This window comes from Trachypithecus francoisi, unplaced genomic scaffold (genome assembly GCF_009764315.1).
Source record: "Trachypithecus francoisi isolate TF-2019V2 unplaced genomic scaffold, Tfra_2.0 Lachesis_group2, whole genome shotgun sequence".
Taxonomy (NCBI): Eukaryota; Metazoa; Chordata; class Mammalia; order Primates; family Cercopithecidae; genus Trachypithecus; species Trachypithecus francoisi.
The window spans coordinates 25,522,835-25,550,653 of record NW_022681465.1 but is presented as its reverse complement, the minus strand read 5'-3'; the positions used below and the strand labels follow the sequence as shown (position 1 = coordinate 25,550,653).

The 27,819-nt window shown below is 36.5% G+C and overlaps 1 protein-coding gene and 1 non-coding gene across 3 annotated transcripts in view; both read right to left on the bottom strand.

Annotated features, from left to right (window-relative positions):
- The window catches only part of TMEM232 (transmembrane protein 232), a 294,516-nt gene that overhangs the window by 249,414 nt on the left and 17,283 nt on the right, over positions 1 to 27,819 (bottom strand). The window lies entirely within an intron of this gene.
- On the bottom strand, positions 8,397 to 8,529 carry LOC117066263. The gene has a single exon (XR_004430244.1). It is a non-coding gene; the product is annotated as a small nucleolar RNA SNORA51 (small nucleolar RNA).

Genomic DNA, 27,819 nt, shown 5'->3' with positions numbered 1-27,819 from the left:
ATGGGGTTTCACTATGTTGCCCAGGCTGGTCTCAAACGCCTGAGCTCAAGAGATCCACCCACTGCAGCCTCCCAAAGAGCTAGGATTATGGGAGTAAGCCACCACGCTGGACCCTTCATCTTTGTATTTATTTAAATAGATGGAGTTTCACTCTGTAACCCAGGCTGGAGTGCAGTGGAGTGATCTCGGCTCACCGCAACCTCCACCTCCCAGGTTCAAGCGATTCTTCTGCCTCAGTTTCCCGAGTAGCTGGGATTACAGGCGCCCGCCACCATACCAGGCTAATATTTTGTATCTTTTAGTAGAGACAAGGTTTCACCATGTTGGTCAGGCTGGTCTTGAACTCCTGAACTCAGGTGATCTGCCTGCCTCAGCCTCCCAAAATGCTGGGATTACAGGTGTGAGCCACTGCACCCGGCCTCATCTCTTGTGTAATAGCCATTCTAATAGATATAAGGTGATATCTCATTGTGGTCTCAATTTGCATTTATCTGATGATTAGTGATGCAGAGCATCTTTTCTTATATCCTATTGGCCATTTGTATGTCTTCTTTTGAGAAATGTCTATCCAGGTTCTATGTTCATTTTTTTTAATTGTCTGTTTTTTTTTTCTATTGAGTTGTCTGAGTCCCTTAAATATATTGGATATTAACCTTCTTCTGGATGTGTGGTATGCAAATATTGTTTTCCATCTGCTATCTTAGTTTCAATTTGTGAGACATCGAGCAGAGAACCCAGCTGAATCTACGTGGATCTGTGACCAAAAGAAATGTGAGATAGTAAATGAATATTATTTTAAACCTTTTAAGTTGTAATTTGTTTTGGTTATAATAGAAAACCAAAACAAGATATCCCGTAATTTAGTAATTATCATTGAAGTGGGTGATAATCTTTATACTGCAGTCTGTAAAAAGTTATCACTAAGCATCGTATTATGTGATGGAATGTTTAGATTTTATTTTCTAAAGAAGATTCACACATAAGGAGTTCATGAATCCAGAATTCATTTCTTTCTTTAAAATATAATTTGTTTGGGTATTATGTAATAGGAGAACTTATAGGAACTGGCTGCTGGTAAAAAGTTTGACATTAAATTTTGAAAATACAGCATAACTTTGTAGGCAAAAAATTTAACATTCTTAAATTGATGAAATTTGAAAAAAAATTCTTCGATTCCCATCATACTTAGGTGAGACTCATTTTTCTTTTTTTTTTTTTTTTTTTTTTTTTTTTTGAGACGGAGTCTGGCTCTGTCGCCCAGGCTGGAGTGCAGTGGCCGGATCTCAGCTCACTGCAAGCTCCGCCTCCCGGGTTTACGCCATTCTCCTGCCTCAGCCTCCGGAGTAGCTGGGACTACAGGCGCCCGCCACCTCGCCCGGCTAGTTTTTTGTATTTTTTAGTAGAGACGGGGTTTCACCATGTTAGCCAGGATGGTCTCGATCTCCTGACCTCGTGATCCGCCCGTCTCGGCCTCCCAAAGTGCTGGGATTACAGGCTTGAGCCACCGCGCCCGGCCGAGACTCATTTTTCTACTGTGAATATTATTCAAACAAAATACAGAAACAGTGGAGAGATACATTAGTTCATGCAAAGAATAGTACTGAAATTCAATCCAAATTGGATAAAATTAAGAAGCATCAGAAAGATCACTGGTCACAATAAAAATTTTGATATTGATATACCTAATGTGTGTTTCCTATGTGCACATGGGTTGTTTTCTTGTTTGTTTAAAGACTTTATTTATTTATTTAGAGATGGAGTGTCGCTCTGTCACCCAGGCTGGAAGTGTGATGGTGCAGTCTTGGTCCACTGCAACCTCCACCTCCCAGGTTCAAGCGATTCTCCTGCCTGAGCCACCTGAGTAGCTGGGATTACAGGCACCCACCACCAAACCCAGCTAATTTTTGCATTTTAAGTAGAGATGGGGTTTCACCATGTTGCCCAGGATGGTCTCGAACTCCTGATCTCAGGTGATTCACCAGCCTTAGCCTCCCAAAACATTGGGATTACAGGCGTGAGCCACCATGACCAGCCTGACTTTTTTTTTTTTTTAGAGCAGTTTTAGAGCAAAATTGGAAAGCATAGAAATTTCCCGTATACTTCCTACTCCTATATATGCGCAGCCTGTCCTATTATCAACATCTGGACCAGAATGGTACATGTGTTATAACTGATGAATCTACATCAACACATCATAATTATCCTAAGTTCATAGTTTCCATTAGGGTTCACTCTTGGTGTTGTACATTCTCTGGGTTTGGACAAATGTAAAATGTCATGTATGCATTATACTATTGTACAGAGTGTTTTTGATGCCTTAAAAATCCTTTATGCTCTGTCTATTCATCAGCCCCACCACCCTGATCCCCTACCACGCCTGGCAACTAGTTTTTTCACTGTCTATAGTTTTGTCTTTTCCAGAACATCTTATAGTTCGAATTTAACACTATGTAGCCTTTTCAGATTGGCTTCTTTCATTTAGTGGTATGCATTTAAGGTTCCTCCATGTCTTTTTATGACTTAATAGCACATTCATTTTTACTGTTAAATAATACTGTACCATACTGATGTACCACTGTTTTCTATTTATCTACTGAAGGACATCTTAGTTGCTTTCAAGTTTTAAGAATTATAAAGCTGCCAAAACATTCATGTGCAGGTTTTTCTCTGGACTTAAGTTTTCAACTCCTCTTGGTAAGCAACAAGTAGCATGATTGCTGTATCTTATGGTAAGAGTATGTTTAGCTTTGTAAGAAACCACCAAATTGTCTTCCAAAGTGGCTGTACCATTTTTTATTTCCACCAGCATCAAATAAGAGCCCCTGTTGTTCCATGTCCTTGCCAGGATGCAGTGTTGTCAGTGTTCTGACTTTTGGTCATTCTAATAGGGTGTGTGGTGTCTCATTATTGCTTTAATTTGCATTTATCTGATGACTTATGATATAGAGTATCTTTTCACATGCTTATTTGCCATCTATATTTCATCTTTGTTGAGGTGCTGTTTTCGGTCCATTTTTAATCATGTTGTTTTGTTTTTTTTTTTTCTTTTCAAGTTTGTAAGAGTTCTTTGTGTATTTTGAATAACATATTTTATCAAATGAGTCTTTTGCAAATGATTCCTCACAGTCTGTGCCTGCCTTCTCATTTTATTGGGATCGTCTTTAACAGGACAGAAGTTTGAAATTTAATGAAGTACATGTTGTCAATTATTTTTTTCATAGATCATGTATTTGGTGTCATATCTAAAAAGTCATCATTATATTCCAAGTCATCTAGATTTTTATCTGCATATAGACTTTTAATATATGAAATTACTCTTTCACTAATATCTGTTTTATTATGATTGAGGAATGACAAAAAGTTATGAACATATTTATCTCCATATTAGTTACATGTATTTTCACTCAATAATATACATAATTTTGTAATTGTTTTCCTTTCCTCTGTGTTACATTTGTTTTGATTATATTTACTCAAAAGCAACTTTATGTCTGTTGATTTGAATTATTTACATTTGGTTTTGGGGTGTCTTTATTTTTCATTTTATGGTAATTATCTTTCATTTTAATTTTTCCATGACAATTTGGAAGTTTTAAAATTGGTACTTTACAGAGAATTGGAAAAGCATTTTTCAAAAGTAATCTATATGCTGCTGATTCCTTACATCCTAACTCCAGACCTATTACATTTAGTCTCTGGAGTTGTCCAGGAATGCGTGTTTGTCTTGTTTTAAGATCCCCAGGTGAGTTTAATATGCAACCTGAGGCCTGGTGCAGTGGCTCACGCCTGTAATCCCAGCACTTTGGGAGCCCGAGACAGGAGGATCATCTGAGGTAGGGAACTCAAGGCCAGCCTGGCCAACATGGTGAAACCCCGTCTCTACTAAAAATAAAAAATTAGCTGGGTGTGGTGGCACATGCCTGTAATTCCAGCTACTCAGGAGGCTGAGGCACGAGAATTGCTTGAACCTGGGAGGCGGAGGATGCGGTGAGCCGATGTTGTGCCACTGCACTCCAGCCTAGGCAGCAGAGTGAGACTCTGTCTCAAAAAAAAAAAAAAAAAAATGCAACCTGAGTAGTTTAAAGTAATTGTATAACAAAATCAGAGCTTTGACGTAAATATGAAAAATATAAGGTTTGCAGAGATGTAGGAAGTAGAATCATCTTTTTCTTGGTCTTCTTTTATTTTGTCCTTTAGCTTTTGTCAAGTACAATCCCTTACTCTAACATAAACATTTTTCTATTATTGAGTAAAACCATATTCTAAAGCAAAAAACCTTCTCTAAAAAGAAGCTACCTTAAAATTTAAACATTTATCATAGGATGAGCAGGCTAGATATGTCTTTTTTATTTTTTTTTGAAAAAAATAGAAAATAATTAGAATCAGAAAATCTGTGTTAAGATAACTCACTGACATTAACATGTTTTTCATATTTGAGGAATGGGGTTCAGAAGACCACAGGAGTTAGGGAAGGAGGGGAAAAGAAAGTAAAATCACCCAAAGAGGTTTTAAATTAACTCATCTAATCTGATTTTCCTTAAAGGAGAGAGGAAAAGTGGGTATGGGTAGGGGTGGAGAAGAATTTGCAAAGAGAAAGGAGGAAGAAAAGGGGTAAAGAGAGAGGGAAAAGAGAAGGGGAAGGGCAAAGCGAAATGGAGATTGTTTCATACTATATACGATGATGACACTCCAACACCAGGATTCTGCCAGTACCAACCTAGACTCTCTAAGAGCTTCAGCAGAGAGGTTGAGGAGGAAGGAAACATGCAGTTCATAAAAGCCAGGGGAGGTAGTTCTGCATGGGCTCACTGGTTGAAAACCACTTATATACAACAATTTCTCAGGCCGTATTGATAACCATAAAAAACTAGAAATTTGGCCGAGGGGTGAGACTCCCAGTGATGGGGGTCCCATCCCAAGGACCCATTGAAGACCAGGGAGGAATGTAAACAGCCACATCTGTATCTTCTATGGCAATTGCTTCTGGGTGGAGCAGGGCAGTAGGAAGGCGGGCAGGAATGCTAGGTACTTGCCTTCTGGATCCCTCCACCCTAATTATTCAGTAAGCGCTCCCTGCTTGTTCAAGTATCAGTTTCTCATTTGTAAAACAGAAATGATAATATCTAAGCAGAGTTGCCTGAAGATTAAGCAAGATAAAATATTTCACATACTGTAGGGTGTCAGTAAATGATAGTCACTTAATAGCTGAGCGTGCGAGAGAGATTAAATATCTTCATCCAAAAAAGGGGGGATTGTGTTATTCATTGTTAGACCTAAATTCTCAAAGAGACTTCAAAGTAGAGTGGACTGTATAAATGGTTGAGAACCATTTACCAGAATAGATGAGCAAAAACAAGTTACAGTTACAAGTTCAAGTGGAGTTGAATAATAGAACTTGGTCAAAAATGCTAATCAGTAATGGAGTTCAAACATTCAGCTTCTAAAATGCTATTTGCTAACAAGAGAGTCTTGAACCATCTATTAAAACCTACTGCAGAAATAATTCATAACATTTCATTCCTTCTCAGGACAGTTATATGCATACAGCATGTTGACTTGTTTGGACAAAAAGGAGCCAATAGTAGCATATTTCATGATATTTCATAGTCGTTAGTAACCCCCAGACCATTTTACAAAAGAAATGAAAAAATAAAATGAAGCTAAAAATTTTAACTTCTGCCGCTATTAAGACACTTTTTTTTTTTTTTTTTTTTACTTTGCAGGAAAATCACAATTAAATGTAAAGAAACTAAAACGAACTTGTTAAATTGGATTATTTCACTTTTACATCACTGTCAAGAAGTAGCTATAATTTGTACTAAATCAGCAAAACATGATGTAAAAGTAAAAATTAGCTTTAAGTAAATTAAAATTATTCTTAAGATTAAAATATCCTTTTATTTTCTACAGTCCCAAAACACAAAGTACTCACTGAATTTGTGGATAGAAATGGAAATAAAATGTTAAGCGAATAAAAATGATCTGAATGACTGAATGCTCTCCTTTTAAAATAAGCAAAATCTTTCCCAAATAATGAAATGAAAGGTAAAAAAAAAAAACCAATTATTTTAGACACCAACTATTTCTAGGACCCAGCTCTCTGCTTGCTCTAATGTTCTTGGCTTATAAAGCAACCCACTGTGGAAGATGGTCTAAAGTAGCTGCCACATTTTCTCTATCACTTCCCAGGGGTAAATTCTGATAATTTAAATAGATTTCAAAGATTTACCTAGCATATTTATCTGAAGTGGCCAAAAAAATGGCTTGATTTTAGGCTTTAATTACATCAGATATGGTTTTTATATTAAGTGATATTTACCCTTAAATTTATTCTAGTACAAAAAATATAATATCTGGAATATAGTTTCTGCTATGACCTCAGCTTTGGGCTGACAAGAATCTCCCAGTGGACAAATCCACTACGAGCTTCTCAGTACTGATCTTACCTGATCCTTGCATGGTATCTGACCCTGTCAACCACCCCTTCTGGAATTAAATGTCTTCTTTTTCATTCATCATTACACTCCTAGGACATTTTGCTCTTCTCCCTCTCAGACTTCTGTGTGATATAGTGGGTAAGTGTGCAATGCAGGAATCAGCAGCTTACTTTAATCCTTGCTCCAGAACAGACTATGTCTGTTTCATTGTGCAAATTACTTAAACTGCAGGTGCCTCAGTTATCTCATCTACAAATAGGGATTATATTGGTATTTCTTGTTAATGAGACCTTACTATCCAAGTGGAAAGGCATACTTATTAGGTGTTTTTTTTGTGTGTAATACCCTTTTAATTAATTATATAAATGCACTAAACAATAAATACTTTAAACATGAAAATATTACAAAATTAGTACATCAAAATGTGTGGGTTTAATTGATAACTACAAAATCTAGGTTGAAAATAAATGGGGATTTATTAACCTTTGTGCATACTTGGCCTTTTATAATAAAATATTGAAAGTACTGATTCACAATTACATAGATTTAATTTTTCAGCATTAAATTATAAATTACAAAGAGATACACACACATATATGTTGTGGCCTTGTAATATATATATAGTATATGTGATTCTCTTAGATGTTTAAACAACCAAAAACATACAATATCTAATATTATATTAATCAAAAGAATAACCAGCACACTTAAACAAAAACTGCTTTTAAAGTTGTTAATAAAATTATTTAAATTATTTTTATCATTATCTATTTTTATTTGCTCATTCTTTCTTTCCAGAATATCTTCCTAAGGCTTTTAGTAGTTTTACTATTATTATGCCTTTTTAGAGTCTCAACAATCTTATTATATTCTATACAAAAATATATGAAATTTTGAGCCACCCAAGGTTATAGAATCTGGGGTAGTATAGGAAAGGGTACTTATTGGGAAATATTACCTATTAACATAGCTGCAAAAAATTTCTAAACAAAACATAAGAAAACCATACCTAGGGATATCAATAAAAAAGAATCCATTATAATGAAGATTGGTTAGTCTCAGAACAGCAAGGATGATTTAATACTCTAAAATCTATTTTTACAGACCATAACACTGGTGTATTGAAATAGTAGGGAATATTTTGATATATGCCAAAGAATAATTCCATTAAATTCAGTTTCCATTCATGATTCTAAAAACAAATTAAAAAAAAATTTGCAAGCTAAGAATAGTTCTCCTTATTTTAATTAAATGTATCTAGGAAAAACTAAAACAAACATGATAATTAACGATAAATCTTTGCAAGCTTTATCTTAAAAGCCAGAAACAATACAAAGGTATCCGTATCATTACTACTATTCAAAATGTAATAGGCAGTTGCAGTCAAGAATAATATTAAAAAGAAAAAGAATATAAATACATGAAGAGATACCATATTTATTTTTTAAATATTTACATAAAAATCTCAGAAGAATCTGTACATACAAAAAATAGATTATATCCAAATAAAAAAAGATTTCTGGATAAAAAATTAATACAGAAAAGTTAGTGATACGGGCTTTAGTGCCAGTAAAGATGGCTTTTGGCTCCTATCTCTAAAAGCAACTTTGAAGGACTAAAGAAGTAAACTTGAAATCCAGGATACTATAGATTAAAAGAAAAAATAAAAAAAACTTGAGCTAAGCCCCTGGAAAATGAAAAGCTATTTTAAACATGTTAGAGAAAGAGGTTAGTCAGTGCAGCTCTGCAAGAATAAATTAGTAAATAGGAGTTCGAGTTATTCTTTATAACTACTGATACGTATGCAACAACAAACAACAAAAATTTAGCAAAGCTATAGAAGCAATATAATTACTATGCTTGACCAAATGGACATATAGAGAATTCTATATTTATTTATTAGAGAATATACATTTTTCCCAAACACATAAGAACAATTTATCTCTCTCTTGATTTTTTCTATGTCCCCCCTATTCACAATATAGACCTGGCACAGGACCTGGGCTGAGATGTATATGTGGTGTGTTTACTCTATCTCTTTTTTCTGTACAGTCAATGCAAGCACACAGTTGGTGGTAAGCACCAGGAGGCCAACAATTTCTAAAACTTGATCACATACTAGCTTAGAAAGTATGTCTTAACAAATTGCAAAATGTTGGTAATCTACACGAGTAGATTATATTCCCTGACATCAAAACACAATTAAGTTAGAAAATTATAACAAAAGGATAAATCAACCCTACATATATAGGGAAACAAACAAAAAAAAAATTCTAGGTTACCTATGGCTCAAAAAAAGAAATAACAATGAAATTTGAAAAATATTTAGAATTAAATGAGAGTAAAATACTGCATATAAAACCTTATGACGTGCAAGAAAATGGCACTTCAGAGGAAATGTTACATAAACATTCATCTAACATCGAGGGAAACCTAAAAATTAATTAGCTGACATTAGAAATGAGAAAAATAACAACAAAATAGACCTCAAAAAAGTAGAAGTAAAGAGAAATTTTAAGAGCAGATATTGGTGATATACAGAACAAAATCTGAGAACGATCAACAAATATGATAAAAATAATTAGTTTTCAGAAAAAATCAAATTAAAAGCATAATGAACTTCTATTTCACACTAACTAGAATGGCTAACATTGAAAAAAAAACTGACAATACCAAATTTTGAGGAATATAGAACAATGAAACTCTAATATGTTGCTGATGGAAGTGAAAATAAGCTATTACAATGTAGGAAATCTAATTGCCTGTGCCTTTGTAAGTTAACTGCATACCTACACCCTGACCTAGAAATTTCATTCCCAAAGCAATGAAAACACTGTCATAAAAAGACTTGTACAAGAATGCCTATAGCACTGTTATTCGCAATAGTCCCAAACTACAAACAACTCAACCATCTGTCAGTGGGAAAATGGATGAACAATTTGTGGTATGTTTATATAATAGGATTATTTTCAGTAACAACAAAGAACGAATTACTGCTACATGCAATGACATGCATAAATATAAAAAATATTACACTGAGTGAAAAAAGCCAAACACAAAACTGTGCATACTATATTATTTCATCTATGCAAAATTCAGGCACAGACAAAACTACTGCATGGTGATGGTCTATGGGAGGTGTAAGGATTGAATGGAAGGTGGCATGATGGATATAGTATATATTAGTGGTGGTAACATGGGTGTACGTATGTATCAAAACTCAATGAAACAGATTAAATTTGTAAAGATGACCACAGTAATATCTCCCATACTGTATGTTGTTGTGCAATGTGACCTTTCCACTCCCCTAAACAAGAGATACAGTCTAATCTCAATCCTTGTGAATCTGGGCTTAATTTAGTGACTTAGTTGACTAACAGAATGTGGCAGAAGTGACACTCTAGGACTTTAGAGGCCAAACTACTAAAAAGGCCCTACAGTTTGCTCCTGGATCTCTTGGGACATGCAGAATCCAGCCACCATGCTATGAGAAGACAATGTCACATGGAGAGCCATGTTTAGAGGATCAGATTTATAGTTCTAACCAAGTGCCCAAGTAACAGCAAGCAGAAACTGCCAGGCATGTGAGAGAGCCATTTTGGTTGTCCAACCCAATCAAGCCTTCAGATGACTACAGACTCAGCTGACATCAAACCACATCCTGTGGGTTAAGGAGACATTCCAAATGACAATTATCCAGACAAGACAGTCAACTCCAAAATTGTGAGAGTTGATTTAAAAAATTGTTTTAAGCCACTAAGTTATAGATAACCAGAACCCTGACTGAATGGTGTGGACATTTGTACATTTCACTACATGCAAATTTGCCCTCAGTACAAATAAGATTATAAGAGAAAATACTGTATTGGAATTAGTGACATATAACAGAAATAAAAAGGGCTCAAACAGTATAGAAGCATACTTCTCTCTGATGTACAAAAATAAAAAAGAAAAGAATCTAAAAGCTCAAAAACAATGTAGGGTGTATCTGGCAGCTTCACAGTCATGAGATTAGCCTCTGTCTAAATCTTCCTTTCATGGTCCTTGTTAGGCCTCCCCTGACTTCAGGTTGTTCACAGGCTCATGTAGCATCAAATCACTGGGGAGCCACTGTTGGTCACTATGTATTATTGATCCTCATCTTCAAAGAAGCACTGTTAATCAAGTCTGCTTTTCATCCCTTTGTCATTCTCCCACGTTCAGGATGCCATTATCTCTATCCTCGATTAATACAATAACTGCTTATCTATCATTCTCCTTCTGACCTTTCTTCCTCCTGAGAAAAGAGAAATAGAGCAGTCTGACTAGTGCTGCCTCACCCATTATCTTCATGCTCTTGGAATTTGTGGTACAAAAACCAGGTATAGCTAATCAACAGTTTATGTTATTTTAATGTAAGTTATTGGTAAACAACTTAGGAACTGCCTCTTCTTTCCTTTAAAAACCCACATGTAACTGCTGCTACTTGGAGCATATATTCACGGCAACTTGAATCTGTCTCTTGGGTTGCAGTCCTCAAATCTGACCCAAATAAACTCTCTATATTAATTTTCTCTCCATTTTTTCCTTTAGGTTGATATTCTAGTCTCATCTTTTACATGATTCAGAAACATAAATCTCCTAATCATTTCACTCTTCTACCAGCCTTTCAGACCCTTTAATTTCAGACCCTGTAATACAAACTTATTGCCAATAAAATAAAATCCAAACTCATAGGGACGATCCAGATTCCTGGAGCATAAGGTTTGAATATATGCTTTATATTTATATCTATTGTTTTGGGGGAAAAAGGTAGTTTTGGTTTCTATTATAAAGTTAAATTTTCTCTTTCTCTTTCTCTCTCTCTGTCTGTCTGTCTTTCCCTCTCTCTCTCTCTCCCTATATATATATACATATATATATTATAAATCCTAATTGCAAACCTTTGGTGCAAAATATGTTGGAAAATGGATTATCTTATTCATTTTGGGGTCCCACACACTTACATTAGAAAACACCATTTGGAAACTTACAGAGTAGTGTGAAGGGAAAAGTGAGGCAATATAACACAATGTCCCTTTTGGAAATAGTTAAAACAATAAAAATGATGGTTTGTAAAAGAGAAGTAGAGACACATAGGTGACGGGATATCATTGATGTCTCTTAAGTATGAAGGCTTTGCATATTTTGTTTAGTAACTCCTCTGTCTTCATGGTTTGTACTTCTCTACTCTAAGGGTGTGTGTGTGTGTATGTGTGTGTATTTGTGTGTAATTTTTACTAGTTTTGTTTTGACAATTAAGTTATTAATTTATTTACAAAAGTGTTCTGGCAGAAGATAAATGTAGAATTTCATTTCTATATGGATAACCATATAGATACATTGAGACATATGTAGTTGGATAGAAGAAGGTTTTCTTCCATTCATGCCTGAACTTCAAGGCAGAAAACTGCAGCTGCCTTATGTTATGACTTAAAAAGACAAAAGCAAAAAGCTAAGCTTGTTGAAGAGATGACAGTAAGTGTCACATAGGGAGAAACAAATTTCTTGGGATTGTGGAGAGAGAGAGAGATGTCTCCTGAGACTGGAATGTAACAGAAGTCATTCAGATACATGTTCTCTGTTGGAGTGGCACTCCCAGGAGGTGACAGTACCCCAAAAGAAATGGCTGGGCCTTGTGCCTTAGGAGACTGGACCCCACAGCCTAGAAGAGGCATTAAAATCTTTCCTGGGCCTAACTGTGGCCCATAAGAGGTATGTCAAACCAGAGGAGGCCATATAGATGGGGCAATTGACCCAATATCCTGAGGTACCTCTCCAATGCTTTGTTGATGTATGAGCACTGTGAAAGGAAATTAAATTTTGGGACCCCAAACTCATTTAGCCAAAAGGAAAAGTCACGCTTGGAACTGGGTCACACAAACCTGCCTCCGCCTTTTGGTTGCTAAGTAAGATGGCTGACTACAAGATGAAAAGCTAGTTGCCTCCCCCATGTTTTGCCCACAAGGAAATTCCTGGTGAGCTGTTAAAACTTCACCATGGCAATGCAAATTGATAGCTTTATACAAATGCAGTCACCCCAGTTTTCAAGACACAAATGCATATCTGGTTGTTTCCCTACCCCATTTGTCTGTTATGTAAAATGAAGATTACCCCCATTTTTCCTTTGACCCTTTTGTTTATGTGAAAACTGCATGATTCTCAATATACCACACTTTCCCTTCTAAATTTGGACCCCTCAAAATCATTTTCAGAGAAAGGCATAGACCTGTCTCCTAGGTGTGCCCTTAACTTTGGCAAATAAATCTCCAAAAATGATTGAGACTTGTCTTCCATTGACAGTACCCAGGACCTTTGAAAACTCTGGGGCAAGGGCAGGTCTAATAACAATTGAGAGCAAATACTCAAGCAGTCAAGCAGAACAGAGTCTTGGAGTAGCAATTTATAGAAAGTACAGAAATACTATTTCTTGCATATGTATGTTAATCAACTGATTCATAACTACTATGTAAATTTTAACTTTATAGTAGTATATTTAAAAATTGGCAATTTTTTTTTAGAAATAGTAAGTATAAATATAATCTGTAACTAATACAAAATAGTAATATTCAAAATACTGAAAATTGAAGCATTTAAAGTGTTTACATGTGCTTTAGAAACCCTTGGACAAGATAGGAAGAATAAATACCATGAAAATGGCCATACTGCTCAAAGTAATAAATAGATTTAATGCTATCCCCATCAAGCTACCATTGACTTTCTTCACAGAATTAGAAAAAACTACTTTAAATTTCATATGCAACCAAAAAAAGAGCCCATATAGCCAAGACAATCCTAAGCAAAAGAACAAAGCTGGAGGCATCAAACTACCCAACTTCAAAGTATACTACAAGGCTACAGTAACCAAAACAGCATGGTACTGGTACCAAAACAGATATATAGACCAATGGAACAGAACAGAGGCCTCAGAAATAAGGCCACACATCTACAACCATTTGGTCTTTGACAAATCTGACAAAAACAAGAAATGGGGAAAGGATTCCCTATTTAATAAATGGTGTTAGGAAAGCTGGCTAGCCATATGCAGAAAACTGAAACTGGACCCCTTCCTTACACCTTATACAAAAATTAACTCAAGATGGTTTAAAGACTTAAATGTAAAACCTAAAACCATAAAAACCCTAGAAGAAAACCTAGGCAATACCATTCAGGACATAGGCACGGGGAAAGACTTCATGACTAAAACACCAAAAGCAATGGCAACAAAAGCCAAAATTGACAAATAGGATCTAATTAAACTAAAGAGCTTCTACACAGCAAAAGAAAGTATCATCAGAGTGAACAGGCAACCTACATAATGGAAGAAACTTTCTGAAATCTGTCCATCTGACAAGGGGCTAATATCCAGAATCTACAAGGAATTTGAACAAATTTACAAGAAATAAACAACCCCTTCAAAAAGTGGGTGAACAGACATTTCTTAAAAGAAGACATTTATGCGGTCAACAAACATGAAAAGAGGCCATCATCACTGGTCATTAGAGAAATGCAAATCAAAACCACAATGAGATACCATTTGACACCAGTTAGAATGGCGATTAAAAAGTCAGGAAACAACAGATGCTGGAGAGGATGTGGAGAAATAAGAATGCTTTTACACTGTTAGTGGGAGTGTAAATTAGTCCAACCACTGTGGAAGACAGTGTGGTGATTCCTCAAGGATCTAGAACCAGAAATACCATTTGACCCAGCAATCCCATTACTGGGTATATACTCAGAGGATTATAAATCATCCTACTATAAATGCGCATGCACACATATGTTTATTGCAGCACTAGTCACAATAGCAAAGACTTGGAACCAACCCAAATACTCATCAATGATAGACTGGATAAAGAAAATGTAGCACATACACACCATGGAATAGTATGAAGCCATTAAAAAGGATGAATTCATGTCCTTTGAAGGGACATGGATGAAGCTGGAAATCATCATTCTCAGCAAACTAACACAGGAACAGAAAACCAAACACCACATGTTCTCACTCATAAGTGGGAGTTGAACAATGAGAACTTGTGGACACAGGGAGTGGAACATCAAACCCTAGGGCCTGTTAGGGGTGTGGGGCTAGGGGAGGGATAGCATTAGGAGAAATGTCTAATGTAGATGACGAGTTGATGGTGCAGCAAACCACCATGGCACATGCATACCTATGTAACAAACCTACATGTTCTGCACATATATCCCAGAACTTAAAGAAGAAAGAAAGAAGAAGGAAGGAAGGAAGGAAGGAAGGAAGGAAGGAAGGAAGGAACGAAAGAAAGAAAGGAGGGAGGGAGGGAGGGAGCGAAAGAAAGAAAGAGAAAGAAAGCAAGCTTTTGACAATGAAGAAAATGAACTAAAAAGCATCATTAAAGTTTAAACAGGAACTATTTTCATTCCTCTCCAATCAATCACTTATCTACTTATTTGGGAAATTCACAATGAGCTGATACTGAAATTATAAAACCTTGTTCTGGCATAGTTAGTTAAGTATTTCAAACCTCCTTTATTCACCTTAGGAAGCCCTTTGTCTTTGATGTAAATGACTAATGTGACGAATGGTTTAGGAAGGAGTTACAAAACAGATGTAATTGTTCATGAATTCTTATATTGGATTTATGTTGTGTGCCAGTACTTTTTATTTATTTGCAACTATCAGAAAAATAAAATTTGAAATAAAATTCTAAAAGTAGGCCAAGATGGCTTCAGGTTGGCCATATGCATAATAAAAACTAGGCCTATATACTAAAGCTGAACTCTCCTCTGCAGGGCTGGATTCTGTCAAGCATTTCATCAATGTTTACTGATTACAACTTTGTCTATCAGATAAAACACAAAGGAAAGATATAATAAGTCATCACTTTCCAGGCTGTAAGAAACCTACATGCTCATTAACATTTTACTGTACATACAGTAACCACATGTTTGCTTTATCTTATATGTAATGTAAATGAGCAACAATCAAAATTATAAGAATGTCACTTTCACTTCACTGCTCCCCTTCTTCCATTTCCTACACAATAGAATATATAAATACAGTGTTTTGTGTAGCCCACTTGGGAACACATTCTCAGTTTTTTTGTTTGTTTGTTTTGTTTTTTGCTTTATTTTGTGTTTGTTTTTTTAAGATGGAGTCTCGCTCTGTTGCCCAGGCTGGAGTGCACTCACTGCAAGCTCCGCCTCCCGGGTTCAAGCAATTCTCCTGCCTCAGCCTCGGGAGTAGCTGGAACTACAGGACGCCGCCACCACGCCCGGCTAATTTTTTTGTATTTTTAGTAGAGATGGGGTTTCACCCTGTTAGCCAGGATGGTCTCAATCTCCTGACCTCGTGATCTACCCACCTAGGCCTCCCAAAGTGCTGGGATTACAGTAATGAGCCACCGCGCCCGGCCACATTCTCAGTTTTCACTGACTGAGTCTGTGTTTCCCAGGCTATTAGTCCTCAAACTTGGATCAGAATAAAATTAACTTAAAATTTCTTTAAGGTACAATGCCTTTTACTTAACCTTTTGGTTGACAGATGGCGTAGTCAGCAGAATTCCAGCCAGATTCAGGGACACACAAGACTCATCTTAAGGAGTGAGTTCTGTATTGGTACCAAGTCAGTGCTTGGTACCAACACAAAAGCATTGGGTTTGAACCAACTATAGGGGAACCACTGGGTTTACATGGTGGGTTACCTGGAATCCAGACCTCCTTCTCTTTTGCTAGAGGTCTAAATCAGCTTTATTTAGGACCTCTAAGAGGAGTAGTATATCACGTGTTTTCGGATCTCTAAGAGGAGTAGTATATTATGTGTTTGCTAAGTTCTCCCTAGGGTTATCCCTTTGTTCTAAATTGCTAGGAAGAAAGGAAAGAAAAGTAACGTCAACCAAGCATTGCTGCAGTTAAAACAGTGGTTTCTTCGATCAGCTAAATGTTTCTCTTTTCAAACCTCTTTTGTCTGTACCAACCTTTTATATTCCTTCTGAGAGCAATTGCAATAAAATTGCTCCAAAGTTATGAGACATTTGCTCCCTCCAGCCCAAATCTCAGATATTCTTAGGTAACTAAGAATCTCTTAGAGGTGTCAGAAGGGGATCTCTCCTAGCGGGCAGTCCCATATGGTTCCCTCAGAAGGACAAACAAAACAAAAACAAACAAACAAAAAAACAGGTAAAATACTTAAGGTCCTCTGGGAAATGCTCACAAATGGGTGCTCACCTAGCATTTGGAGTAATGCACTGCCTCCCGTGAAGCTGAGCTTTCTTGAGACACATGAGGTAACCTACTTGGGGTTGAGAGCCAGAGGTGTATACCTCTTAGCAATACACCTTTGACCCTAAACACATCCTTGGTTTGGTGTAGACAGAGGGAAGAGGGGAAAACATAAGAAATAAGACATCTAACTGAAAGTATAAGGAAAACCACCTCCTAAGACATCAGCTGGATTTATGACTAAAAATTTTAATGCTTCATCTTGTAAATTTTTGACTCATTAGACCAACATCATCAAAAAGGAAATTAGTTTAATTTGGCCAAAATAGGGCTCATTTGAGATCCCAAAACTGGTTCACTTATGGGCACAATTGCAAAGAGCTGGCTCAAAAATTAAGCAGAAAGAATGGGACAGAATTTCAAATTGCATTCAGAAACTTTACAAAGGGGAATGATAAAATTGCTTCTATACATGAAGTGAACCACAATATCTTGGAAACCATTTCTTGACTGAAAAAATTATTCAAAGTTTCCACTGCTTCGCCTTCTCTCACTGCCACTGCTTCCCCTCTGCTTCTTGAACCTTCCTCTCACTTGCTTTCAGACCTGCCTTGTCCAGATTTTCTTCACTCCCTCCTCCACCACCCTCTGAGGTTTTAGCAGCACTCTTTAGGGAGAAAATTAATCCAAGTTGGGAACCTTCAATAACGTATATCTCCGGGACTAAGGCATAATTCACAGATAGTGCTAAGGAGTTTCCTGATCCTACCCAAGATCCTATAGGTGTCACTAAGAAATTCAATCTAACCGCCAGAACTTATGAATCTGACTATTGAGATTTATAACAATTAATTCATATGCTGGTACCTGAAAGAAAAAGTTGAAGAAAGGCTATCAAAGGTTGACTGGAAAAATCCACTAAGCAATTTTTATAAGCAGACAGCTGAAGACAGGGAGAAGGCCCAAGAACTAGTAAATTGTATTGCACAAGTAATTCCTCAGATATTTTCTAAGATTGCTTGCTGATTGGTCTAAAGTCCAGCAGTGTAAACAGGATCACATGAAACTATGCTAGACTATTTTGAAAGATTTGATAAGGTTTTCAACAATATTTGGGAATGAATGAAGACAGTCTAAGGAATTGTCAGAATGATTCTTTATTAAATTCAACCTTTCTTAACATATTGGATCAGCAATTGGATATTGTGGTCAAATTGTACCAAATAAATTGGGATTGTGTACACACTTTGGAATTAGGGAAACTAACTGATAAACTGACCAAAGTTATACAGCAAAAGAAGGATAACAGGTTCACTAAAATCATGAATTTACAACTCCAGCAACTCACTGGTCAGATATCCAGATCAAAACAGAGGACTCCCTTTCCAAAGGGAACCTCAGAAACATCTAAATGTGTCTGTTATTATTGCAAGGAACCAGGACATCTAAAGAAAGACTGCAGAAAGTTGAAATGGGCACAGAAATAAAAAAGAATAAATATAAAAGAAAGAAGAGGTATAGAAGCCTCTGAGGAAATAAGGAGGGCTTTTCCCTTGATTTTAAGTAATAATCTGGAGGAAGTGAAGATATCTCTCTCTCTTTCTCTCTCTCTCTCTCTCTCTATATATATATACACACACACACATATATATACGCACACACATATATACACACACACATATATATATATATATTTCTATTCTCCACCCCACCTTTCTAAAGAGCCTTATTCCTCGGAGTAATCAAACTATTCAAATGTTAGGGGTGTCTAATCAACCAATGACAGTATATAAATCAAAACTTTTGCCTTTACAATTAGGAAATTTAGATGAATGCCATTCTTTTTTTTTTTTTTTTTTTTTTTTGAGGCGGAGTCTCGCTCTGTCGCCCGGACTGGAGTGCAGTGGCCGGATCTCAGCTCACTGCAAGCTCCGCCTCCCGGGTTTACGCCATTCTCCTGCCTCAGCCTCCCGAGTAGCTGGGACTACAGGCGCCCGCCACCTCGCCCGGCTAGTTTTTGTATTTTTAGTAGAGACGGGGTTTCACTGTGTTAGCCAGGATGGTCTCGATCTCCTGACCTCGTGATCCGCCCGTCTCGGCCTCCCAAGATGAATGCCATTCTTTCCTTTTGTTGCCTTCCACACCAAAACATTTTTTAGGAAGAGATTTCCTGGAACTTTATAAAGATCATACTTTCTTCTCAAAAAGAAGGAAAATGATTTTGGAAATGACTGAAAAAAAATTGACTAAAAATGACAGATCTGAAAGTTTGAATCAGATTAAAATTAAAATTCAACCACCAAGTATTAAAACAGGAAAAGAACTTGATGATTTATTAACACATATTCCTAACTAAGGTTCCAATCATCTACTGATATAGAAGGAAGTTTAGTGGCCAATACAAGTACAGGTGGATCCAAATAAGCCACTTTTGAATATTAAACAATATTCATCAAAACAGGAAGCTGTAATAGGAATAAAACCAATAATCAAAGATTTCATTGATAAAGGATTATCTCTTACTTCAGTCTTTGTAATAACCTCATGCTCCCAGTAAGAAAATATTATATGAAAGGATAGAGATTTGTACAAAATTTGGGCATTATTAACAATATTATGATTCCCCATCATCCAGCAGTTCCAAGCTCTCACACTCTTTTGTCCAATATACTTGTAAGCAGTTAATATTTCACTGTAATTAATTTATATAAGTGTTTCTTTAGCATACCAATAGACCCTGTCAGGAAATATTTGTTTACCTTTACCTGAGATGGCTTTCAATATACCTAGAATGTTATGCCCCAAGTTATACCAAAAGTCCAATTCATCTTTTGTAAATATTAACAACTGACAAGGCTGAGTTAAATTCTGAAGGAAATTCCATTCTACTTAAGTATACGGATGATCTCTTGTAATGATCCACAAATCTGCAATATTGTAGAACCTATTCCCTGTACTTGCTGGAACAATTAGCAAAGAGAAGTCATGAGGCATCCAAAGAAAAACTCAAATTTTGCTTAACAGAAGTAAAATATTTGGAACATTTAATTTCTAAGGGGTGGACCACACATAAATCCAAATTGAGTAACTAGAATTCTTGTATACCCCACTCCCAAAACTAGACAGCTAAGGGGGTTTTAAGCCTAGCTGGCTACCCTAGCTGGTTCTCCAGTTTTACTCTCATAGTACAGCAGTTGTATACATTGTTGAAAGAAGATCAACTTAAGCCCATGTACTGGACATCAGAAGAACAAAGAGCTATTCAAGAAATAAAAGAAAATCTTACAAGAGCCCCTGTTTGGGGCCATATTTGGGCTGCTGTTTTTCCTTTTTTTCATGAGAGTCACAGCAGGATGCTGAGTGTTCTAACCCCAAAACATGGAGGACAGCATAGTCCTACTTTCTTATAATAATCTATTGGCCATGATAGTCAGCAATTAGACCCTGTAGCATACCCCCTTGTCTGAGGGCCACTTCAGCCATTGTCATGCTCCTCAAGGCCACTCAGGAAATTGTAATGGAGGCTCTGTTGACTTTATATGTATCTCATTCTGTAGAAGCTCTCTGGAATTCACATATTATACTCAGCATTTTTCTGTTAGCAGACTGGATTCTTAAGAAGTGTTCTTACTCTCTGATCCACATGTTACTATCTTTCCCTGTAATACTCTTCATTGCCGCTGTTTTTGCTGCCTGAAACAGTTGATGAGATAACTCATTACTGTATTTTTCTCACAGAACACCTTTTGATGTCCAGACAGGATTTACAGGAGATACTCCTGGAAAATGCTGATGTTATCTGATTTGTTGATGGATCATATCTAAGGGATAGATTTGAGAAATAATGGGCAGGCTATGCAATTGTGTCCCTTGCAGACATCATAGAGAGCAATCCCTTACTTAAAGAAAAATCAGCATAGTTAGCTGAGTTAACAGCACTCATCAGAGCTTGTCATTTGGCCAGAAAACAAATGGCTAATATTTACACTGACAGACATTATGCTTTTCGTGTAGCTCATGACCTTGGAATGTTACGAAAGCAAAAAGAATATTTAACCTCCTCTGGACAACCTATCAAACACAGCTGTCAAGTTTCTGACCTCTTAGAAGCCATCCAATTACAAAAAAAAAATAAGTGGCTATTACAGTTCCTGGACATTCCAAACTTAACTCTCCGGAGGGTAAAGGAAATCATTTTGCTGATGCAGCAGCCAAAAAGGCTACTTTAACACAAATAGCATATGAAACTACAAAAGTAGCTATGTTTAAAAGAAACTATATCAAAAAGGTGCTCCGTGAAGCTCAAGAAAAAGCTTTAGAGAGAAAAAGGCAGATATGGCTAATCAAGGAGGAGTGCTACCCCCTGACAAAAGCCCCCCACTCTCGCTTGTAATTTACGGTATGGACCCAATGACAGACCTAATTTGCTGATGGGATTTCAGTTTGCTATGCTACAACATGTTTATAAGCTTACTCACTGGGGACCTACGAAAATGATTGCCTGGGGAAACCAACACTATGGGAAACCCTTACTAGCATAGCTCATAAGGTTTATGCAAAATGTTCAATTTGTTCAAAGCATAATCCAGGGACGCCTCTTCACAGATCTCAAGGGCATTTCTCTTTGCCCATCGGAGCTTTTGAAATTTGGCAAACGGATCTTATCCAATTACCTCCAGACCAAGGTTATAAATACATACTAGTTAAGATGTACATGTTTTCTCAATATGCTGAAGCATTTTCTTGTAGAACAGTCACTGCACAAGCAGTAGGAAAATATTTATTTTGGAACAGATAACTCCCTCTTGGGGAATTCCTTCCAAATTACACACTGATAGGAAACTCATTTGGTGGGAGAGATAGTTCTCTCAGTTTGTAAAATCAGGCCCATTTTCCAATATTTTTATTGTGTAAACCATCCACAGTCCTCTGCATTGGTGGCATGAACAAACAGAATAATAAAAACTCAACTGGCAAAATTAACGAAGCCTTTTTAAATTACTTGGTCCAAGTCTCTTCCATTGGTTTTGGTTAACCTAAGAGCAACTCCTTTTGGAAAACATCAGTTATCCCCCTGCGAGATAACTACAGGTTAATCTGGATGAGACTGGGTGGAGAATTTCTCCATCCTCATTCAATAAAGAAACCAACCTTATTGAAAGGGGATATGCTCCATTTCTGTCAAGGCTTAACCAAACTTCCCTCCTAAAAGGCTAAATTGATAAAACTCTGTTTACAGTGCACTGCTGCTGGGGGTGAAGGTCTTAAGTAGAATACTAGACATAGGACTATGTTTATTGGGAAAGACATCAACTAAAGGGTTCACCTGAACTTTATTAGAAAGAACCTTATCAAGTATTATTGCCATACCATCCCTGTGCAGCTATAATCACTGTGCAACTAAACTTGATGTGTTCCACTCCTGGTGTTACATTTCTCATTTACAGAAAACTCCTGACTTCTGAGTTTTACCAGAAGTCATTTACAGAAGACTTCTGAGTCTACCAGAGATCTCCATAATTGGAGAAGACCTCTAAGATTCCTGAGCCCTTCAAGGATGGAAAGTAGATGACATCTGAGTAAGCAGCATTTTCCAAAATACTGGACCAGGTCTGTACTCCTGTTAATTTTTTCTACATATATCTTTTGTTTTTGTATTTTCATTATTATGACTGAATGTCTGGTAATTCCCCCTCCTTTGCTTGATTCCCATCCCTCTTACTAGGAAACCACTAATCTAATTAATATGGAAGCAAAGCAAACCTTTATTTTTCAATATCAAGTGGACATTGAAACCCTGATGTCAAGTTTTTGTAATTAGCCCAATGCTCCTAGAGCATCTTCTTTTTAGGAATAAGATACTATCAGGGCCCCCGTTTAAGGAAACACATCCAGGAAGTTCTTCCCAATTACATGCCTGATTGGGTAGTTTTTAACACTTTGCAAATAGATCACTGTATTGCTATGAATACAGTTAATCAGTTAGTATCCAAAAGCCCTGATAAAATGGAAAACAGCTTCAGCTAGTGTGCCTTATAGTATTTCTTGTTCTAGGGGTCAGGGGCCTTATTTTTGTGACTGGAGGTCTATGAAACATTCTAAAGAAACTGGGATTCATACAATGGGTATGAACAAGGACATCACTGAAGGATAATTTGAGGATCCAACCAGAGAGAATGTGGAAAGCCTTTGGCATATCCAGACTAAACTACATCCACAGGTAACTATTATCCATCTCAACTTAACTTGGAACACCCAACATTTTTGTGTTGTCAACCTGTACCCAAACTGCACTTCTGCTATAAATGCCCAATGGCAACAACATGTTTGCTCTCTTATCAAACGCGTCTTATCAACAACCCAAACATGTTTGATAACACAGCACTGGCCAACTAAGGGAAAAACAGCATTAGATGCTATAGGGGCAGGACTTAGGATATTAGGACAAGTTGAGAATGTACTTAATAAAGAAATATATTGGCAAGAAGAGTCAATACTTGCCAATCTAAATAGATTAGAAGGAATACTCTTTCAGAAGGAATATAAGGGTTGGGAAGCTGAATAGGAAGATAATGATGCTATTGCTAAGTCAGTAAATCAAACTGCTCAAGTAATGAAGAATTATGCCAAAACTCAGCAATGGAAAAAAGCATGTGTTGAAACTTAACAAGGTTTACTGACCATGTTGTCTGCTTCCAATTCAAATGGAAGCAGAGTGCCTCTAAAACATGACCAACCATTTTGGATGCAGAAGCACAAGGTATACATTTATGGAAAAAATATAGACCTTCTTTTTCTTGAAAAATTACTACCAGAGTTAAGCACCCTGCATATACAGTATGTGTGTGTGTGTGTGTGTGTGTGTGTGTGTGCGCGCATGTGTGTGTAATACTTCAGTTTTAGTTCTAGATAGTAAAGACATTCAGGAAGAATGGTACTGTTCCCAAAACATTTGGAATCCTGAAATCACAGACCCTAATTTCAACCCCCCTCCAAAATAATATATGCTGTATAGGAAAAGGATGCTTCTGTTGGGAAGGGAAAAAGAATGAGACTATAACTGTTTCAGAGCTTGCTTACAATCAGATAATATTTGATTTAAATTAAACTGCTACTTGGTGTAATACTGGCTTCATAGGGAAGTTACTTCTAGGAAAAATTAACACTTATAATAATGAGGACATTGATAATCAAATATTTTGGGAATTTGAACTCGATCCTTCTCAGGTTGTACTCCCAGCAGCAAAAGATTGTCTGAACCAGCAATGAGATATTATAAATGATCAGTTAATTACAGTTCTAAATGAAATCAAAACTATTTTGAGGTACAAATACAAACAAAAAGGAAAAATTTATCTGATTATTCACAGACTACCAAAATGTACATTCAGGTGATATATGTTCCAACTATCAAAATGTATGTTCTTTTCGATGATATGTTGTTTCTTTTCTATTGTCTTTACCACAGTGGACCTCTCAGTTACTCACTGCATTATTGATTATTTTTCTAATGTTTCTATGTTACAAATGTTACAAACGCTGCAAAGGTTACAAATGTCACAAAAGGAATACAACTCTAACCAAAATTGTAGTTCATCAATTTGAACCAGAGGACATAGAAAGCGCATAAAGGTGATCTTCCAATGCCCATTTTGTCTCTTTCCTCTGTTTCTGATTGACTGAGGAAGGGCTTTTCATTTTTATTTTTAATCTCAAATTCTCAAGAATTATTAAAAGTACATCACATTGAATATTCTTCCACCCAACTCCTCAAGGCATCTCAGCAATACTGCAGACAATGCAACACATCATCACATCGCAAGAGCTACTAAAGAAATAATCCCAATGCAATGATCATCTCATTTATCTGTGCAATGAAAAGACATCAGCACAGGATAAGAGTCTTTTCACATAATGAAAAGAAATACAGTAGCTTTTGCATCCTTATTGACATAGCAGATGGTGGTGTTTCACATAGGAATTAAAAGGAGAACAAGGGCATTTCAGAATTCCAATTTGATCCCCTAAATGCTATAATTCTAAAAATATGAGACCTGTCCTCTTCAAATCTCTAAATTATTTTATATAGTCTTCAAAGTCCTCCATTGGATGATATCAACCAAAAGGGAGAAATTGTCAGAAAAAGGAACATCCAAATAAAATGGCAAAAGTAGCAGCAAGATGGCAGAATAGAAGCCTATACCGTTTGGCACCTCCTCCCTTGCAGGAACACCAGATTTTAACATGTGCACACAGAAAAGCACTATCACAAGAACCAAAAATCAAGTTAGCAATTACAGTACCTGGTTTTAACTTCGTATTACTGAAAGAGGCATTGGAGAGGGTCAGAGAGACAGTCATGAATCATCGACACCACACCTACCTCATTCCCCAGCTGATGGCACCATGGCACAGAGAAAGAATGTGTGTAATTGGAGGAGGGAGAGTGCAGTGACTGCAGGACTTAACGTTGAACTCAATGCTGCCCTGTCACAGCGGAGTACAAAGTTCTGCTGGGCTCAGCCAGCACCTGTGCATGAAAGTAGCAGTCGGACCAGACTTAACTAGAAGGGAATCACCCATCCTAGCAGCTGGAATTTGAGTTTCTTGGCAAGCCTTGGCACCACAGGCCAAAGTGCTCTGCAGCCTAGATAAACTTGAAAGGTAGTCGTGAACACAAAGACTGCAATTCCTAGGCAACAACTAGTGTTGGGTTGGGCTCAGAGCCAGTGGACTAGAATGGCACCAGTTTAGAGAGACACCAGCCAGGGCAGCTAAAAGGAATGCTTGCTTCACACCTATTCCAACCTCAGGCAGTGTAGCTTGCAGCAATGAAAGAGACTCCTTCCTTCTGCTTAAGAACAGGAAAGTGAAGAGTAAAGGGAACTTTGTCTTACATCTTGGATACCAGCTCAGCCACAACAGGATAGGCACCATGCAGAATCATGAGGCCCCTGTTCCAGGACCCAGCTTATGAAGACATTTTTAGACACACCCTGGGTCAAAAGGAAACCTGCTGCCTTGAAGGGAAGAACTCATTCCTGGCAAGATTCATCACCTGCTGACTAAAGAGCCCTTGGGCTCTAAATAACCAACAGAAATATCCAGGTATGACGCCATGAGCCCTGGGTGAGACTCTAAGACATGCTGACTCCAGGTGAGACCCAGTACACTTGCAGTTGTGGTGGCTATAGTAAAAGACTCCTTCCGTCTGCAAAAAAGCAGTGGGGCAAGTAAAGGTGACATTGTCTTGCACTTTAGGTACCAGCTTGGCCATAGTAGGGATAGAGCAACAAGCAGGCTCTTGGGAATCCTGAATAGTATATATCTGATGAAAATATCCTTCAAGTATGAGGAAGAAATAAAGACTTTCCAAGGCAAAGCTGAGGGATTTCATCAACACTAGTCCTCTCCCACAAGAAATGCTAAAGGGACTTCTTCACAGAAAGAAGAGGACATTAATGAGAAATAAGAAATCATGTGAAAGCATAAAATTCACTAGGAATAGTAGGCATGCAGAAAAATTCAGAATATTATAGTATTGTAATTGTGGTATGTAAACTACTCCTAAGTAGAAAAACGAAAAGATGAACCAATCAAAAATAATAACTACAAAACTTTTTGAGACATACTAGTATAATAAGACGTAAAGGGAAACAACAAAAAGTTAAAAAGCAGGTGAATGAAGTTAAACGGTAGAGTTTTTATTAGTTTTTGCATGTTTATTTCTTCATGCAATCAGCACTAAGTTGTCATCAGTTTAAAATAATGGGTTATAAGATAGTATTTGCAAGCCTAATGGTAAGGCAAACTGAAAAATATACAACAGATTCACAAAAAATAAAAAGCAAGAAATTAAGTCATACCACCAGAGAAAATCAACTTCACTAAAAAAAAAAAAAAAAAAAAAGACAGGAAGAAAGGAAAGAGGGATGAGAAGACCACAAAACAAATAACAAAATGGCAGGAGTAACTCTCTACTTCTCAATAATAACTTTGAATGTAAATGGGGTGAATTCTTCAATAAAAAAAAAAAAAATAGTGGCCGAATGGATGAAAAAAACAAGATCTAATGATTTCTCCTTTACAAGAAACATACTTCACCGGTAAAGATACAAATAGACTCAAAATAAAGAGATGGAAAAAGATATTCCACATGAATGAAAACCAAAACACAGAAGGAGTTGCTATATTTATTTAAACAAAATATATTTCAAGACAAAAACTGTAAGAAGAGAGAAACAAGGTCATTATTTAATGATAAAGTAGTCAATCCAGCAAGATGATATAAAAATTGGAAATATATATGCACCCAAAACTGGAGCATACAGATATATAAAGCAAGTGTTATTAGAGCTAAAGAGAGAAATAGATCTCAATGAATGAATAGCTGGAGACTTCAATACCCCACTTTCATCATTAGATAGATCTCCCAAATAGAGAATTGACAAAGAAACATCTAATTTAATTGGCACTATAGGACAAATGGACCTAATAAATATTTACAGAACATTTCATCCAACAGCTGCAGAATACACATTCTTCTCTTCAGCATACGGATCATTCTCTAGAGTAGACCATATGTTAGGTCACAGAACTGGGTTCAAAAAATTTTTTTTAATGAAATTGTAATCAGGCATCTTCTCTGAACACAATGGAATCCAACTAAAAAATCAATAACAAAAGGAATTTTGGAAACTATACAAACACATGGAAATTAAATGCTGTGCACCTGAATAACAAGTGGGTCCATGAAGAAATTAAGGTGGAAATTTTAAAATTTCTTGAAACAAATGTTAATGGAAATACAACATACCAAAATCTATGGAATATAATGAGAGCAGTACTAAGAGGGGAATTTATTGCTATAAATGTCTACATCAAAAAAGAAGAAAAACTTCAAATAAGTAACCTAATGATGCATCTTAAAGAACTAGAAAAGCAAGAGCCAATCAAACCCAAAATTAGAAGAAAAAAAATAAGACATGCTGACTCCAGGTGAGACCCAGTCTAATCTAAAGATCAGAGCAAAACTAAATGACTTTGAAATGAAGAAAAAAATAAAAAAAATCAATTACCATAAAAGCCAGTTTTTTGAAAAGATAAACAAAATTGGCAAACCTTTAGTTAGACAAATGAAGAAAAAAAAAGGTAGAAGACTCAA